This window comes from Macrotis lagotis, chromosome X (assembly GCF_037893015.1).
Source record: "Macrotis lagotis isolate mMagLag1 chromosome X, bilby.v1.9.chrom.fasta, whole genome shotgun sequence".
NCBI classification, from domain to species: Eukaryota; Metazoa; Chordata; class Mammalia; order Peramelemorphia; family Peramelidae; genus Macrotis; species Macrotis lagotis.
The window spans coordinates 427864905-427884711 of NC_133666.1; the positions used below are offsets into that span (position 1 = coordinate 427864905).

Consider the following 19807-nt stretch of genomic DNA (forward strand, 5'->3'; position numbering starts at 1 on the left):
ATCCAAAAAGCAGTCACGCTGTGCAGACCCTTGGATCTGGCAATATCACTACTAGATCTATCTCCCAAAGCGATAATAAAAAGGGGGGAAAGGACTTATATGAACAAAAATATTTATAGCAGCTCTTTTTGTGGTGGCAAACAATTGGAAATTAAGAGTATACCAATGAAATGGGGAATGACTTGACAATTTATAGTATAAGGATGCAATAGAGAGAGAGAGCAATATAACAAAGAATATGATTTTGCTACAAAAAATGATGAGTGGGTGGATTTCAGAGAAACCTAAAAATCACATAGGCTGATACTAAGTGAAGTAAGCAGAACCAGTGAATATTGTACATCGTAACAACATTGTATAATGACTAATTATAATTGGCTTATCTCTTTTCAGTAATATAATGATCCAATATAATTCCCAAAGACTCAAGAGGGAAAATGCTAATCAGATACAGAGAAATAAACATAGATCCTGAATGCTTATCAAAGCATAGTATTTTTACTTTTTTTGTTTTTCATGATTTTTCCCTTTTGTTCCATTTCTTCTTTCACAGCATGACCAATATCTAAATATGTTTAATATGATATAAACTATATGTATATACTATATATAAACTATAACAGATTCCTTGTCATTTTGGGAGGAAGTAGAGAGGGAGAGAAAAAATTTGGAACTTAAAATTTTATCAAAAATGAATGTTGAGTGCCTCGCTGTGTGACCTTGGCCAGGCCACTTAACCCCATTGCCTTAAATAAATTTTAAAAAATTTAAAAATGAATGTTGAAAAGTATCTTTATATGTAATTGCAAAAATAAAAGACCATTTATTAAAAAAACAGACACATTGATGATCAACTATGATAGACTTAATTCTTCTCAGCAATACATTATCAAAAACAATTCTAAAAGAATTGTGATGGAAAATGCCATCCACATCCGAAGGAAAAACTATGGAGTCTGAATGCAGAGCAAAGCATACTATTTTAAGTTTTTAACCTGGATCAAATCTACCTTCTTATCCTTATCATTAGTCTTTCTTTTTTTTTAATTCCTCTGTACTTATACTACAAAATAGCCAAACAGTACTTCTTGATGTTTCTGACACATTACTTCCTATCTCCCATGTCCTTTTCTTTCACTGGCTACCTCCAAGCCTGGAAAAAATATCTTAGAATTGCTTCAAAGCTTAGCTCAAAGACATTTTTCCATTTGAGTCTTTTCCTGAACCCCTTAAGCTACTATTGTCTTTCTACCAAGAAATTCCCTTAAAAGTATGAATTTATTTGTTTTTTATTTGTATATAATTACATATGTACACGTCTCCTCCAATAGAATGAAATCTAATTGAGGATACTTTCATTTTTATCTTCATAGCCCTAATAGTAAGTATGCTATCTGATACTTAGCAAACAAGAAAAGCTGTGTGAGTAAATCTTTGATGAATCAAGTATATTCACATACATATGATGTGTAAAAATGTGCATTCATACATATTACATATATATGCAAATAATATTTCTAGATAGGTTTACACATTGAAAACTTTTTTTCAATGTATTTGATATTCTTCATATATATACATATGAAATATGTCACAACTGCTTTATGATTTAGTAGATGATCTTCAAGATTTAATATGAAAATAAATTCATCAGCCTATACCTAACATTATTATGAGCCTTTCCACACTTACCTAGAATTCTGGTCCTATATAAGAAAGCAAAATGTTAGTTAATAGAGAGCTAAACTTTGAATCATAGAAACCTGACTTTAGTTCAAACCTTGGTCACTTACTATTTGGGCAAAATCCTAGGCAAGTCACTTTATTTTTATGCTTCTAAACCTCTTCTTATGATATCATTAGATATCTAGAAAAATATTTCAACCCGACATTCATGAAAGGCATTCTTTTCAGTTGCAAAATAATATTGACTTAAAAATAAGGAAAAATCACAGGGGTATAATGAAAATGTGCAATTAAAAATTCCTAGAGAATAAACAAATTTAAAAATTCAAAATTAACACAAATCAAGAAATCTTAAAACTTATAGGACAAATTTAAAAAATAGAACATGAAAACCTATAAATTACAAAATAAAAACTGATTCTTTAAAAAAGTTAACAAATTCAATAAACATTTAACTAGATAGATTTTAGAAAGGAAAATCAAATGGTCCATTTTTTAAAATGAGGCAGGAAAAATTCACAACAAAGAAAGAAAAAATTTCAGAAATTATTGGAACTATATATATATATATATAATTATATTCTAACAAAATAATGTTTAAAGGAAGTAGATAATTACCTACAAAAATATAAAATACTCAAATTAGTAGAATATGAAATAGATATCTCAAGCCACAGTGTACAAGAAAATCAAATTAAACAAGCTATAAAGGAACTACTAAAAAAATCTGATTTTTACACATTATTTATGGGTCAATTCTATCAATTATTTAAGCAGTTTATTACCCCTTTATTCAAAATATTCTCAAAAACTGAGAAAAAACCCACTAAACTCCTTTTATGAGATAAATGTTACTAATTTGTGAAAAAATATCATTTCTAAAGAAAAAAATTAAGTAAAATCCAATTAGAAAGACCATATCATGTCATCCCAAAATGATTCAGTATGATTTAGGTGAATATAGGGAAACAGTTTTAGTTCAATATTATGAAAATAATTTAATAAGTATATGAAAACTAAAACCACATGATCACATCAATAGATGCAGAAAAAAGAATTCCAGAAATATAATCTCAGCTATGCTAAAAAAATCAAAGCAAATTCTAAAAAATCCAAAGGCAGAGATGGGCCAGTTTTTTATCATAAAAATAAATATCTAAAACTGAAAGGAAGCATTTAATAGAAAAATATAAAATGAGATAATAAATTCCATGGTCATATCTTCTCTCAACTATCATTTTATACAGTAATGAAAATAGGTAAGATAAAATTTGAAGACATGAAGATTAGCAAAGAGAAGACAAACATCACTATTTATATATGTGGCATTATTCTTATAAAATATAGAGACTTGGAACTAAGTGAATGTAAATGATTTTCTTATGGTACTTGTGTGACAGACATTAAGTACCAGAGATTCAATGAGAAAAGAAAAACAGTCTTAACTTCAAGAATTGTACATTATAAAGGGGAGGGATAAAAATAGATATAGATTGCAATAATGCAAATAATATGATATAGATAAAATGTACATGTGTATAAAATATGCATATATGCATACATACATTCATCCATGTATACTTGTACTGGGACCAGGAAAGAGTATCTTCATTCAGGAAGACAAAAGTATAGAAAGATGAATCTTAAAGCAGTCAATTGATGTACCCTTATAAGTTACAATGATAGTGTTTCTGTGTGGTTATTTGTGCTCCTTCTTTGCTCTCTTACTGCCTGTCAGAATACTTTGCTGATATTCATCCATATCACAACTTATAACTATTGGTGTACCATAATGCTCTATCCTAGACCCCTTTTTCTCTTTGTTAATGATCTCATTGGTTTATGTTGGTTTAATTATTATACTATGTAGATGAATCCTGGATGGATATATCTAACCCTATTCTCTCCTCAGTTCCTCCAACCATATTTTATACTAGATTTTATCCAAACATTAAATTCAACATATTCATAACAAAATACTTTTGACTTTTCTTACCAGAACAATATTCATTTGTTCCTCTAAATTATGGCCTAAAAGAATTCCTTCTCTCAGTCATGTTATTCCTTTGTTTATTTCATTTTGGTCATGGTATCCTTATTAGTGAGAATCCATTTGTTTATAATTGTACCCAAACTACTGACCTCTCATCGATGTGGGAAAACTAGATCTAGCTAGGTATAATGGGCTCTCACAATCAGGACAGCATAATTCTAGTGAATCAAACAATCAAGAAGATTTATTAACCAGACGGGAATTCCAAATCCACAGTAAAACAAGAGGGCATAAAATATATTCACAGATATATCTACATATGCATGCCATAATAAAAAATATTTGGAGGAAATGATGGAACAGAAATCAATTCAAAATAACAGTAAACTGCATAAAATGTTTGAGAGAGATTGTACAAATATCCATTCATTATTTGTATAAATAAAATTACAAAATACTCTGTATAGAAATATATAATTGAAATATTCATTTCTCCATGTTTTACTATGCCAATATAATAAAAATGATATTTCCTTAATTGATTTACAGGCTTACAACTAAGCAACAACAATAGAAACAACAAAATGGTCAAAGGATATTTTACAGAATTAAGCAAAATAACATCAAAATTCTTTTGGTGGAACAAAAAATTTAAAATCTAAGGGGGGAATAGCTTTTTAATAAGGATGAAAGGAGAATAGTATTTCCACATCTCAAAATACATTATAAGGCATAATCGAGAAAATTATTTAGTACTACTAAAAAATGATACTCTAGATCAGTAGAGGAGACTAGAACAGCAAGAATCAGAAACAACTAAACTCAATAATCAAGGGTTTAAATACTTGGAATATAAGGACCTAAGTTCTAACTACCATTTTGATAAGAATAGCTTAGGAAACTGAAAAGCAGATTTATGTTTTAAAAAGTTTCTCTTCATCATATGGTACAATGTTATAAATAGATTTTTGACATCGAAATAAAAGTTCATGTCATAAAAATTGAAGGCAATTAGAAAAAAATGAAACAAAAGACATTGGAAATCATAATATTTAAAATAAACTTACAATAACATTAAATTAACAAAACTTTGGCAGGAATAGAATCACTGTAGGTAGGTTAAAAGGGAAGCTATAGATTAGGGAAAAATCTTTACAATTAGTATCTTTGAAATGTGTCTGGTATCCAGGGTATTTCAAACTCAGAGGAAGGCTCAAAGTAGAGGTATTTTGTATTGAGGTGGCCTTATCCCTTATACCTTTCTTTTTACTCTTCTATAAGATTAAACAATTTCTAGAGTCTGTTTGCTTTATTCTTTACATTGCTCCCACCTCACCCCTATTAATCCATCCCAAAAGAGTAATTAGAGGGATGGAATTTTAGGTTCAACATTAGAAACTAACAGTAGATTTTTAGAATGCAGAGAAGGACCTCACCTTCTATGGTTGAGCAACATTATGAATCATTAGAAATGTAAGACAGAAGTGATAGAATTTAAATGATATAATTTTCTAGACAAATCATTTTTATAGAATTTTATCAGGGGGATTGCTATTTAAGCAGTAAATTAACCAATGTATAAAACAAGCAGACTGAGAAAATTATGACATTTATAAATATGTATTTTCAAATTTAGCCAACATGGACTACAAAATCCATATCTAAATGAAATTATTAGTTAAGAAAGTATATTTTACAGCATTCATTTTGAAGTTATGCTTTTTAAGATAAAAACTCTCAAAGATAGCTTTTTGAACTCTTTAGAACTATTGCCACTCATTCCTTTCAGATGAATGGAGATCAACAGCTTCTTTATTACAAATTGAAGAAGCACATAATGTAATCCTTATCTCTCTCAACCATTATTCATAAGGAAGAATAAAATTTTGAATTCTAAGGAAGGAATACTCTAAACACGTAACCATAAAATTGGTTTCCATGAGAAATAAACTCCACACAGAAGCATAACATCTTAGCATTGGAATTGGCCATGATGAACATTTATCTATAATCTGTGCCCCTCCTCCCTAACTCAGAAAAGTTAATTACTCATAGGCACACCAATGTATGTTTCCTCAGTCTTTCATTCACATGAGCAAGCACAGGTTGTGGTATATGGTGAGATTTATGCCCCATTCAAAAGCATAAGTTTTCTGACTTTCTGCCCTTTATATGATTACTGTTGGTCAAATTCACAAGGACAAGTTGGATGGAGGAACTTTGGTTCAATCAATCAACAGAGGGCTCCAACTCTAATCTGTTTTAGAGATCACAATGGCATTGTGAAAAGGAAGTTTACCAACTTTGTATACCTGAATCAAATGAAGTTTACTAACCTGATTATGCCTAGAATGACTTGAATCACTTGTCTAAATGAAGTTGACTAAATGCTTTATCTATTTTCCTAAAGTTGTGCTACCTTTTATGTCATGAATACTCTTAGTGAAGGCATGTTAGCTTTTGAGATCACTAGGTCCTTTTTTAAGACTTATATTGTAGGGGTGGCTAGGTGGCGCAGTGGATAGAGCACCGGCCCTGGAGTCAGGAGTACCTGAGTTCAAATCCTGCCTCAGACACTTAATAATTACCTAGCTGTGTGGCCTTTGGCAAGTCACTTAACCCCATTGCCTTGCAAAAAAAAATATAAAATATAAAGACTTATATTGTATAGGCTGCTCAAGTGATTTCAGGGTCAAGAGGCCAATTATTGGCCAAAATAACCTGATCTCTGTTGACCCATGAGCTGAAAGCTTCCACAGATTTGATAACACAACTGCATCATTCTTGACCTCACTATTTGATAAGCCCTGTTTCCAAAATTCTTGAATTGGATCACATACTGTTGGTTTAATTTCTACCCATAATAAAGTTACATCATTGCTTTTATCCTGTATCTTATTTTGTGGTTTTCTTCTATAAGAGCTGTTTAATGTTTTCAATGAACTGGCTCTGTCAGATGTTCTGATGACACCCCCCAACTGAGTGTAATGTATTTTCTTTTCTCTCCTGAGTCTAATCCATCCCCTGGCCTATAGGGGATCGCTACATTTGGTGTCCTTATGTGGGGCAACTGTGTGACCTGAAGTTGTCAGGAGACTGAGAGGATCCTTCAGGAGAAGAAAACCCCCTGGCTAAGCTGCAAGGAGTCCTAGGATCAGGTGAGGGGAAGGCTTTGGGTGGAGCTGTGAGCAGCGCAGCTCTTTAATATTTTTTTTCCCAAGCAGGTATACCAGGTGTAATGGGAAAGGAAATCTCCAAAGAACTAAAAAAAGCCAGGACAGGACATTAAAATCTTAAAGAAACTAGCTAAAGAGAAGAGCTTGGAAATTATCAAAAAACAAATGAGATAAGTTTTTTACAGACTGTTTATGATGGAGGACTTCCAGCCAAGATGGCAGAGAGAAGACAGGTACAGTTCTAAAGTCTCCTGATCTCTTCCCGATCTATCACATGAAACAAACCTCTTAAAAGAAATCCAACCCACAAAACCCAGAAAGAAAAGCCAGGAGAAAGAAGATCTACCTCAGGATTTGTCTCTGGCAGCAGCTTTAGCTGAATTAAGGCGGGTGAGTCTGGGCTTAGAGGGAGGATCAGCCCTGGATCAGCCAGATTAAGAGCTGAATTGGAACTGGCAGTCTGAGGGCCTGAGAGCCGGACCTGCTGGATCAGTGGTGGGGCTGGACAACAAGGGCCTGGGTCCACAGGGGAGCAGAGGCGCTGATGTTGGTACTGTCCCCCTGGAGCTTGGCCATGGGGCTGGGGGGAGAGTTCTGGTGCATGAGAGCTGTGGACACCATCCTGGGCTCCTCTGGTCCCATTACAACTCAGACCTCCTCCCAATCAAACAAATGCAAACTACTTCTGCCTCAGGCCCAGGTGTGTGAGCAGAAGAACCAGCCCAGCTGAGGAATGACCTCAGGCTAGGGTAAAGCCCACCATTGATTGAAGGCAAAAGAATTCAATAGCTCCAACCTCTCCCTTCAAGCAAAGAGAGAAGGCCTCAGCCAAGGTCACAGACACTCCAGAGAAAGCAACCAACACCTCCTACTGGCCAGGCAAAGAAACTGCACACAGGGAGTAAAGCCTTTAGCGATCCCAAGCCCTGGTGAACCAGCCCCTCCCCAACTTAAGGTCTTAGCAAAATGAAGAAGGGTCAGCAGAAAGGGGGATTCATAGAAAAAAATCCTGGAAGGGAAAGACCCTAACTCAGAGAGACCTGGAACCTCTGAGGAGAATACAATCTGGTCTCCAGCACAGAACGACTTCCTTGAAGAAATAAGGAAGGAGCTTAAAAATTTGGGAGAGACAATTAATACCTTGCAACAAGAAAACAAAACCTTAGAAAGTACAATTGGACAAATACAAAAGAAGAATACATCTCTCAGATCATCAATTGGACAATTACAAAATGAGAATAAATCTCTCACAGCATCAGTTGGACCAAGACAAAATGAGAATAAATCTCTTATATCCTCAATTGGACAAATACAAAATGAGAATAATTCTCTCAGATTCTCAAATGGGCAAATGCAAAAAGAAATTAATTCTCTCAAAACCTCAATTGGTCAAATGGAAAGCTCTTTCAAAAGTGGAATTGACCAATTGGAAAAGGAGTTGCAAAAGGTTAATGAAGAAAACTCCTCCCCCCAAAAAAGAATGGAGTCTACAGAAACTAATGACTCCATGAGACAGCAAGAGTCAGTTAAACAAAATCAAAAAATAGAAAAAAATAGAAGCAAATGTAAAATACCTCATCAACAAAACCACTGACCTCGAGAATAGAACAAGGAGGGGCAACCTGAAAATTATAGGACTTCCTGAAAACATTGAAGAGAAAAAAAGCCTGGACTTAATATTACAGGATCTAGTGATGGAAAACTGCCCTGATATCATGGAATCAGAGGGCAAAGTAGTTATTGAAAGAGTACATCGATCCCCACCAGAAAAAGATCCTAAAATGAAAACACCAAGGAATGTTGTGGCCAAACTCGAGAACTATCAGATAAACGAGAAAATCCTGCAAGCAGCCAGAAAGAAACAATTTAAATATCAAGGAGCCACAGTAAAGATCATGCAGGACCTGGCTGCATCAACATTAAGGGACCGAAGGGCCTGGAATGAGATATTTTGAAGAGCAAGGGAGCTTGGAATGCAGCCAAGAATCTATTTTCCTGCAAAGGTGAGCCTTCTCTTCCAGGGAAAAAGATGGACATTGAACAAGTTGGAAGAATTCCAAAAATTTATGATGAAAATACCAGAGCTAAACAGAAAATTTGGACATCGAACAGGAGGTTCAAGAGACACATGAAAAGGTAAAAAAAAAAACAGGGGGTGTGGTAAAAGGAAAAAAGTGCAATCCAGTAAATTGAAACCGGCTATATCCCAGCATGGGGTGGGGAAGATTCTCATAAATCCTGAGAATTGTAACTCTAGCAAAGAGAATACACTTAGCCAGAAACGATGGACATTAATGACCTATCCATGAGACTGCTATCTAATGGGATGTAACTGGCTTTAACCCCACTTGGGAGAAAGACTCTAATAACTCTCAGGAATTTTGACTCTATTCAATAGAATATAATGAACTAGAAGGGACATATACTCAGAATTTTCTATGACGTAGAATGATCTAAAAAAACACTACCTCCTTAAAAAGGGGGATAGGAAAGAGACTGGAGGAGGGAGGGGAGTTAATGGGGGTAAATCTCATTACACTAAGAGGTACAAAAGACCTATGGTAATAGAGGGGAAGAAGGGAGCAGAGGAGAAAGACCTGAATCTTCTTCTCATCAGACTTGGCTTCAAGTCAACCTACACGTACTCAGTTAACTTATAAAACATCTAACCTTTCAAGTATTAAAAGGGGAAAAGGGGAGGGGGGATGGAGAAAGGGAACGGGAGCGGGGGGGAAAAGGGGAAATAACAAAAGGAAGGGAAGGGACAAAGGGAAAGGGGAGGGGGTGATTTAGGAGGGCAAACACACTGAAGGGGGTGGTATTCAAAAACAAAATACTGGGGAATATGGATAAAGGGGGGGAAAGGGGGGGATACAGAGGGAAGATAGCACAGAGGGCAATAAAGAATTAATAATCATAACCTTGAATGTGAATGGGATGAACTCTCCCTTAAAACATAAGCAAATAGCAGAGTGGATTAAAAACCAGAATCCTACAATATGCTGCTTACAAGAAACTCATTTGAAGCAGAGAGATACATATAGAGTAAAGGTAAAAGGATGGAACAAAATACATTTTGTTTCAGCTGAAGTAAAAAAAGCAGGGGTTGCAATCCTTATCTCAGACAAAGCAGCAGCAAAAATAGATAGCATTAAAAGAGATAAGGAAGGAAACTTTATCCTGCTAAAAGGTACCATAGACAATAAAGTCATTTCAATATTAAATATATATGCACCCAGTGGGACAGCACCCAAATTCTTAGAGGAGAAGCTGAACGAACTACAGGAAGACATAGATAGCAAAACGCTACTAGTGGGAGACCTCAACCTTCCACTATCAGATCTAGATAAATCGAATCATAAAAGAAACAAGAAAGAAGTTAAGGAGGTAAATAGATTGTTAGAAAAATTAGATATGGTAGACTTATGGAGGAAAATGAATGGGGATAGAAAGGAATATACCTTTTTATCTGCAGTACATGGAACTTATACAAAAATTGACCACGTACTAGGACATAAAAACCTAATGATCAACTGCAGAAAGGCAGAAATAGTGAATACATCTTTCTCACATCACAATGCAATAAAAGTCATATGCAATACTGGGCCAAGGAGATATAGATCCAGAACAAATTGGAAACTGAATAACCTCATTTTAAAAAATGAGTGGCCCAAAAAACAAATTATAGAAAGTATTAACAATTTTATCCTAGCTAATGATAATAATGAAACAACATACCAAAACCTATGGGATTCATTCAAAGCAACCCTCATGGGATATATTATAGTTCTAAATGGTTACATGAATAAATTGGAGAAAGAGGAAATCAATGAACTAAACATGCAACTAAAAAAATTAGAGAAAGAACAAATCAAAAATCCCCAAATAAATACCAAATTAGAAATTCTAAAAATTAAAGGAGAAATTAATAAAATCGAAAGCAAAAAACTATTGAATTAATAAATAAAACCAAAAGTTAGTATTATGAAAAAACCAATAAAATTGATAAACCTCTGGTCAATTTGATTAAAAAAAGAAAGAAGAAAACCAAATTGCTAGTATCATAAATGTAAAAGGTGAACTCACCACCAATGAGGAGGAAATTAAAGTAATAATTCGAAATTATTTTGCTCAACTCTATGCCAATAAATTTGATAATCTAAATGAAATGGATGAATATTTATATAAAAATATAAGTTGCCTAGGTTAAATGAAGAAGAGATTAAATACTAAGGAAACCTATCTCAGAAAAAGAAATTCAACAAGCCATTATTGAACTCCCTAAAAAAAAATTTCCAGGGCCTGATGGATTCACAAGTGAGTTCTACCAAACATTTAAGGAACAATTGGTTCCAGTCCTATATAAACTCTTTGGAAAAATAGGGAAAGATGGAACTCTGCCTAACTCTTTCTATGAAACCAATATGGTACTGTTACCTAAACCAGGAAGAGTTAAAACAGAGAAAGAAAATTATAGACCTATTTCCCTGATGAATATAGATGCAAAAATCCTAAATAAAATCTTAGCAAAATGATTATAACAAGTCATCACTAGGATAATACATTATGATCAAGTAGGATTTATTCCAGGAATGCAGGGTTGGTTCAGTATTAGGAAAACTGTTAGTATACTCAATTATATCAACAACAAACCTATCAGAAACCATATGATCCTATCAATAGATGCTGAAAAAGCTTTTGACAAAATACAGCATCCATTCCTATTAAAAAGACTAGAGAGTGTAGGAATAAATGGACTATTCCTTAAAATAATTAGCAGTATCTATTTGAACCCATCAACAAGCATTATATTCAATGGGGAGAGGCTAAAGGCATTCCCAATAAGATCAGGGATGAAACAAGGATGCCTATTATCACGATATTCAATATCATATTAGAAATGTTAGCATCAGCATTGAGAGAAGAAAAAGAAATTGAAGGAATTAGAATTGGGAAGGAAGAGACAAAATTCTCACTCTTTGCAGATGACATGATGGTCTACCTAGAGAATCCCAAGAAATCATCCAAAAAACTACTGGAAACAATTAGCAATTTTAGCAAAGTTGCAGGTTATAAAAATAAACCCTCATAAATCCTCAACCTTTCTATATATGTCTATCAAGAAACAGCAGGAAGAGCTAGAAAGAGAAATCCCATTTAAAGTAACCTCAGACAATATAAAATACTTGGGAGTCTATTTGCCAAGACAGACTCAGAATCTTTTTGAAAACAATTATAAAACACTTCTCACACAAATGAAATCAGATTTAAATAACTGGGCAATCTCAACTGCTCATGGATAGGTAGAACTAATATAATAAAAATGACAATTCTACCAAAACAAAACTATCTGTTTAGTGCCCTACCAATCAAAATTCCAAAAAATTACTTTAATGAGCTAGAAAAAATTTTAAGTAAATTCATATGGAGAAATAAAAAGTCAAGAATTGCCAGTAGCTTAATGAAAAAAGTGCAAAAGAAGGTGGCTTAGCCCTACCTGATCTAAAATTATATTATAAAGCATCAGTCATCAAAACTGTTTGGTATTGGCTAAGAAATAGAGTGGTGGACCAGTGGAATAGACTAGGTGTAAAAGCAGGAGATGATTATAGTAATCTACTGTTTGGTAAACCCAAAGAGTCTGGCCATTGGGATAAAAACTCCCTCTTTGATAAAAATTGCTGGAATAAAGTCCTTGCTGACTGATACATTTGCAGTGCTGCTGAGCCAAGCAGAGCAGTGAAGAGTAGACCTAGGCAGAGGAAGGAGAATACCATGAGGGAGCCATGGAGAATGAATTCAAGTATGAGGATTATAAGAAAACTGCAAATTGGCTGTTATCCCATACTAAACATCAACCAGAAATTGCAGTGATCTGTGGTTCTGGATTGGGAGCCTTGGCAGAGAGATTGAACCAACCCCAGGCCTTTGATTACAGTGACATACCCAACTTCCCTGAAAGCACAGTGCCAGGACATGCAGGGCAACTGGTGTTTGGATATTTAAATGACAAATGCTGTGTGATGATGCAGGGCCGATTCCACTCATATGAAGGTTACCCTCTCTGGAAGGTAGCATTCCCTGTGAGGGTTTTCCGACTAATGAACATACACACCTTAATTGTCACCAATGCTGCTGGTGGGCTGAACCCTGATTATGAAGTTGGGGATGTTAGGCTGATCCGAGATCATATCTTCTTGGCAGGCCTCAGTGGTAATAATCCACTCAGAGGGCCCAATGGTGAAAGGTTTGGAGAAAGGTTTCCTCCTATGTCTGATGCCTATGACCGGGTTCTGAGACAGGATACCCATTTCATATGGAGGCAAATGGACCAGGAACGACCACTGCAGGGAGGAACCTATGTTATGGTGGGAGGGCCTAACTTTGAAACCATTGCAGAATGTCGGTTTCTGCAGAGACTAGGAGCTGATGCTGTTGGCATGAGCACAGTGCCAGAGGTGATTGTGGCCAGGCATTGTGGCCTTCGAGTTTTGGGATTTTCCCTTATCACAAACAAATCAGTATTGGACTATGAAAGCCGGGAGAAAGCCAATCACGAAGAGGTACTGTTGGCTGGGCGCCTTGCTGCTGAGAAGTTGGAGCAACTTGTCTGTCTTCTTGTGGAAAGCATGCAGCCACTATCTAAGAACACTTTTGATCCACAGGCCACCTGGCTTCTTTTTCCTGCTGTCTGCTTTGAATTCCATTCAGTGGCCAACTTTGCCTTCTTACTTGAGCCATTTTGTTTTCTGCCCTGAGGTTGTGGTAGACAAATAGGAAATACTAGAGAATATCTACTTATCCTTTCATCTCCTTCCTAATGGTACCAAATTCTCTTTTACTGTATTGATTCCTTCCTTGCCATGGAAAGCTGATCATTCCACTACAGCTTCTACCCACAGTCAATATCCTTCATGCGTTTTGCACTAAGACTGCTGCTAATATTTTGAAGACTACTGATACATTCCCTGAAGTCTCTGCCATCCTTCAACTGGCCCTTTATGGTCCAGACCAGTATGTGTTACAAACTTAGTATTATGTGGGAATAAAAAGACAGACAGAAATGTTTTTGCCTTCCTGTGCTGAGCACTTGACTTGGTGGAGTACAGTTTAGGCTGTGAGAATACATATAATATGTATGATGATCTCACAAAATGTGTACAGGCTACTTAGATAAATAAGGAATGAATATTTCACTAGGCATATATCTCAGTAAATTGTGTGTGGGACCTTCCAACAGCAAAGTCAGGGAGCAATGTTTAATTTAACTTAGGCTGTTTTAATTCAGTTCAATTAAACATACATTTAAGTGCCACTGTGTGCAAGGAACTATTTGGTGTTGTCAGAGAGATAAATAAAAGATAAGTTCCTACTATCAAAGAGCATTTGGTATGGTAAGGACATAAGAGATATAAGTGTACCCCAATAGAATATACAACAACATTTTAGAGCTAGGAAAGAATTTGGAGTTCACTAAATCTAATCCCTCATTTTACAAATGAAGAAACAGAAAGAGGATTTCAAAGTCACACAGTCAGTTAGCATTCCAGCTATAGAAACTTGCAAGAACATTGAACAGAGAGGTGGGAAAAATTCAAGGCCTAGTGAATTACCCCTTTATCAGGGTTCCTTAAGGAGGATTATTTGGATAAGGCTAAAAAATATTAAATGTCTGACTGAGGAATCTGGGTTTTAATCCAGAAAAAAATGAGATTATTAAATTTTCAGCAAAGGAGAGATATGAGTAATGTGCCTATATGTTAAGAAACTGACTAGTAGCTCTCTAAATTAGGACAGAGAAACAAGTTTAGAGATGAGTTTAAAAACCTAGACAGTGAACTTATTGGTGACAGTATTGATCATTCAAGAGATGTCAGAAATAGAATTCATAAGACATAGCAATTTACTTGGGAGGTTGGAGAGTCAAATGATCCCAAGATTCCAGTTTTAGGAAAGTGAAATATGATGGTGCTATTAAGAAATAATTAGGAAGATGGTGAATTTTATGGGGAAAAAGGAATGAGTTCAGTTTGATTTGGTCTATGATGTCTAGTTGGAGCTGTGCAGTAAACAAATATTGTATCTTGGAACAGGAGATTTGTGAATTATTGGCATAGGGGCTGGTTCTGAGAGTAGATGAATCCAAGAAAGGAAGGTGCAGAGATAGATCAAGGGAAAGTTTTTGCATTTAAGGGGTGATAGGAGAATGAAGCCCTTGTAGCCAAAGAGTAAAGAGGATGTCAAGCCAGATTTTGCATAAAAGGCAAGGGAAGAGGACAGAAAAGTTCACTGGGTTTGGCAATTAGGAGGTAGTTGTTAACTTCAGAGAACAGTTTCACAAGACTGATATGAGTAACAGTCATTAGATCATGGGGTTTTTGATAAGCTAGTGGTCAGGAAGCAGAGAAACATTTCACTTCAGAGTTAATTCAACAAAGGAACTAGAGTTCTCCAATATGTATGACATTGTGGCTATAGCTGAAACAAAGTAAGTAGTTGGGTTTTCTTTTTGTTTGTTTCCCAGATAGCCAAAATGTTCAACCAGGGCAAAATTGTAAAACTAGTCTGGCACACTTCTACTTTCCTGCAGGATTTTCCCCTACTGATGAACCTTACCCCCAGGGCAACTAGTACTCTCATGCTTACTTATGACAAGCCAGAAGTGCTATTCAGGTGCTTCTGTTTCCTAGCCAAAGCCTCTCATCCCTTTCTATAAAAGCATATTTTTCCAGTTAGATATTAAAAGAAGGAAATGTTTTTTATTTTAATATCAGGATGTCTCTGGATTTCTTGCTTAATTTTACCCAGCCTTTGTTATGTCAGTTTTCACCACCACCACTCAAACAGTTGCTTTATACAATTTGCCATTCACGTTTGCTTTTTCTCTTTGCCAGGACAGAAATTCTGATTTGGGATCATTTTTGCTGCATTTCTCTTTTCTAGTTAAGCACCCAACTATAATTTCTTTATATTAATAGGATAAAAGACAACATTAGAGTATCTGTTAAAGAGTGAAATTAAAACAAGACAGGCTCATTACTCTCTTTTGTATCTCTTAATATCATGACTTAGGTCTTTGATAGAACTAAAAAAATTGGAACCCTGCTAAAGGACCCAAGAATATCTAAGTGACTTTCAGGACCAAACAAGGCTTAATTATCGGCAAGTGTGCAGAAAGTAATAGTATGCCATAGGAGTTTGCACTTTGTGTTGAGCTCTTTATGGGACAAAGTGGCTACTTAATTTACCTGTCACTGAAAAGAAATTGATTCATTTTGTGGTGTCCCAACAAGAAGGTAGAATAAAAATTAGCCCAGGCCTTTACTCTCACTATTCTCTGTACCCTTTCATCTCTTGAAGACTTAACAACTTTTCTAAAATTTAGCCTCTTTCAGGAAGCTTGACTTAAAATTCTCCAATAAGAAATTACTTTTCTTTCCTTGGGTCTTGAATAGCCCGTTTGTACTTATCTTAATTTTTTATGCATTCTATTTTGCACTGGAGTTCTGGATATTGATTCATCACATTGTCAATTTCTATATTTTATATTTCCCAAATAATTATAAGCTCTATGAGAATAACTATGCCTTAATTGTATTTTTATCTTCTTAATCACCTAATTTAATAAATACTTAATAAATGGTCAAAAAAATTGCTGGGGTAATTGGAAGTTAGTATGTAAGAAACTTAGATTAGACAAACACCTCACACCCTTTGCCAAGAGAAGATCCAAATGGTTACAGGACACAGACATAAAAAATAATACTATAAGCAAATTAGAAGATCAAGAACTAGTCTACCTGTCAGATCTATGGAAAGGGGAGAAGTTTATGACTAAGGAAGAGCTGGAGAACATCACCAAAAACCAATTAGATGATTTCGATTACATTAAATTAAAAAGCTTTTGCACAGATAAAACCAATATAACTAAGATCAAAAGAAATGTAGTAAATTGGGAAACAATCTTTACAACTATGATTCTGACAAAGGACTCATTTCTAAAATATACAGAGAACTGAGTCACATTTTTAAAACAAAAAGCCATTCCCCAATTGACAAATGATCACAGGATATGCAAAGGCAATTTACAGATGAGGAGATCAAAGCAATCCATAGCCATATGAAAAAATGCTCTAAATCATTAATTATTAGAGAAATGCAAATTAAAGCTTCTCTGAGGTACCACTTCACACCTCTCAGATTGACCAATATGACCAGGAAGGATAATGATCATTGTTGGAATGGTTGTGGGAAATCTGGGACACTACAACACTGTTGGTGGAGCTGTGAACTCATCCAACCCTTCTGAAGAGCTATTTGGAACTATGCCCAAAGGGCAACAAAAATGTGCATACCCTTTGACCCAGCAATACCACTACTGGGTCTATACCCTGAAGAGATGAAGAAAAAGGGTAAAAACATTACTTGTACAAAAATATTTATAGCAGCCCTGTTTGTGGTGGCAAAGAATTGGAAATCAAGTAAATGTCCTTCAATTGGGGAATGGCTTAGCAAGCTGTGGTATATGTATGTCATGGAACACTATTGTTCTATTAGAAACCAGGAGGGATGGGATTTCAGGGAAGCCCGGAGGGATTTGCATGAACTGATGCTGAGTGAGATGAGCAGAACCAGAAAAACACTGTACACCCTAACAGCAACATGGGAGTGATGTTCAACCTTGAAGGACTTGCTCATTCCATCAGTGCAACAATTGGGAACAATATTGGGCTGTCTGCAAAGGAGAGTGCCATCTGTATCCAGATAAGGAGCTGTGGAGTTTGAACAAAGTTCAAAGACTATTCCCTTTAATTTAGAGAAAAAAAAAACAGATATATTATTGTCTGATCTTTTTTACCTCTTAGACTTCTCTTCTTTAAGGATATGATTTCTGTCTTATCACACCCAGTTTGGATCAAGGTACAACATGGAAACAAAATAAAGACTGACAGAGTGCTTTCTGTGGGGGGGGGTGCAGGGAGGGAAGCAAGATTGGGGGGGAAATTGTAAAACTCATATAATATCTTTAATAAAAATAAATTTAAAAAAACTGTTTATGATGTTCTCCATGATTTCCAATGATAGGAGAATTAAGCTTAGAAGATACTTCGAACCAAACAGATAAATGAATATTAAAATGATAAAATACTGTTGAATGTTTCTCTTCCCTGCTTCTTCACTTTAATTCTGCCAGAATATTTCCCCCTCTTTCTCCCTCTCTGCACCTTCTCTGTTTTTGCAGTCTGGCTCTTATCTTTTGACCTTGGAGTTACTAGTCAGAGAGAGAGAGAGAGAGAGAGAGAGAGAGAGAGAGAGAGAGAGAGAGAGAATTACTTTATGAAGATTTGGATAAACAAGTGTTAAAAAGGAAAAATTTATTTGGAGTTAAAAGAATCAGGAAAGACAGTGTATATTACTAAAAATAAATATATAGAAATCATAAAAATAAATACTATTTTAATTTGATAAAGTTTTGGAGAAATAAATATTCCAAAAAAGACAAGAGAGTCAGGTTAATTCTAAAGTATATAATTTGGGTACTAAGTAATGCCAAAAATAATCTTTTACCAGGATAATATCATCACATTATAGCTTCAGGAGTTTATCAATCTAGATTCTAATAATGTTAGTTATTACAGAAAATTATGGGTCAAATAAGGATTTAACAAGAGAAGATTCCACCCCCCCCGAAAAGACTTAAGACTTGTCCCCTTAGAAAGAAGTTAATTGGGTTCCTAAAAAAATAAGAAAGGGGGCAGGGGATATTCCAATTAGGCTAAGAAATTTTTAAATGACTTGTTTTGCCCTCTTAAAAGTTATACTAGTTATAATCCAGAAGTATTATAAATATTAATACCCTTTTATGAAAAAAATGTATTGTGATATATTAAACGTTCTATGTATTTTCTCTATTGTGAGAACTAGGTGGGATTTTCCACAGAGTTTGGGGGTCTCTCTGTTTCAATGTGCTCTGATTCTGTTTGTGTGTGTTTTCTATGTGTTTGTTTTGAAATCCAGGTTCAGGAAAACTCTTAGTTCTCACTGCATGGTCAGACTTGCTGTTCTATCTTTGTGTTTTGATTGGTCAATCCTTTTTCCTTTCTTTCTTTTCAAAATTGGATCTTTTTCTTTTTTAAAAAGCTCACAATCAGCACCACAGGAGATTTTCCTGAAAATCATGTTATTTTGGGGGAAAGAAGGGGTTCTATTAATTTGTCTTATCTTCTATTGCTTGTTTTCTCATCTGATTGTTTAACAGAGCTTTACTTACTGAATTGACAAATTATACTTATAAGAGACCTAGTAAAAACTGAAATTATGCCTGAAATTATTTTGCTTGGCTGAATTTATTCGAAGAGTTTATGGGAAAGGATAATGGAACAATGTATTAAGGGAATAAGTAAGTAGTTCATTCTGAGTATTGGGTTCTGAAAAGATTTGGATAGAGAAAATAGGGTTGCAAGGAAATTTGAAAAGGCAAATAGAGACTGTTCGGGGGGTTTAACCATTTGTGAAATAGGGAAGTTGGTTCAAGCATCTACAAAGTTCTGAGCAGGTTTGACATTGTATAAAGAGATGGATTTGGAGAACTTTGAAAAGTAATCTACAAATCAGTGTAGTAAGAGAAGAAAGTATAGAGAGATATGTGTTCAAATGAGGTTGAAATAATCTAAAAATTGCATTAAACCCCCACTTTTACAATATTTGGCAATGAATTGATTGGAAAAGTAATATACCCCATAAAGTCAAAAGTTTTGATTTGAAAGCAATTGCAAAGTAAATATTAACTATTTCTTCAAATTGGTTAACTCTATAATAATCCAGTGAACAAAGTTATCTGGAAATACATATAACTGAATTAAGAGATTTGTAAAAATAATAATAATAACTTTTGAGTTATAATATTTTTGGCTCCTGAGTTATTTGTTTTTGATCAGGCTTTATAATTAAT

The 19807-nt window shown here is 34.8% G+C and overlaps 2 pseudogenes; both read left to right on the forward strand.

Annotated features, from left to right (window-relative positions):
- Window positions 1–9629: 9629 nt before the first annotated feature.
- On the forward strand, window positions 9630–13613 carry LOC141499221 (purine nucleoside phosphorylase pseudogene; annotated as a pseudogene).
- Window positions 13614–15311: 1698 nt separating this feature from the next.
- Window positions 15312–19807, forward strand: part of LOC141499222 (syntaxin-binding protein 1 pseudogene) — a 62818-nt pseudogene continuing 58322 nt past the window's right edge.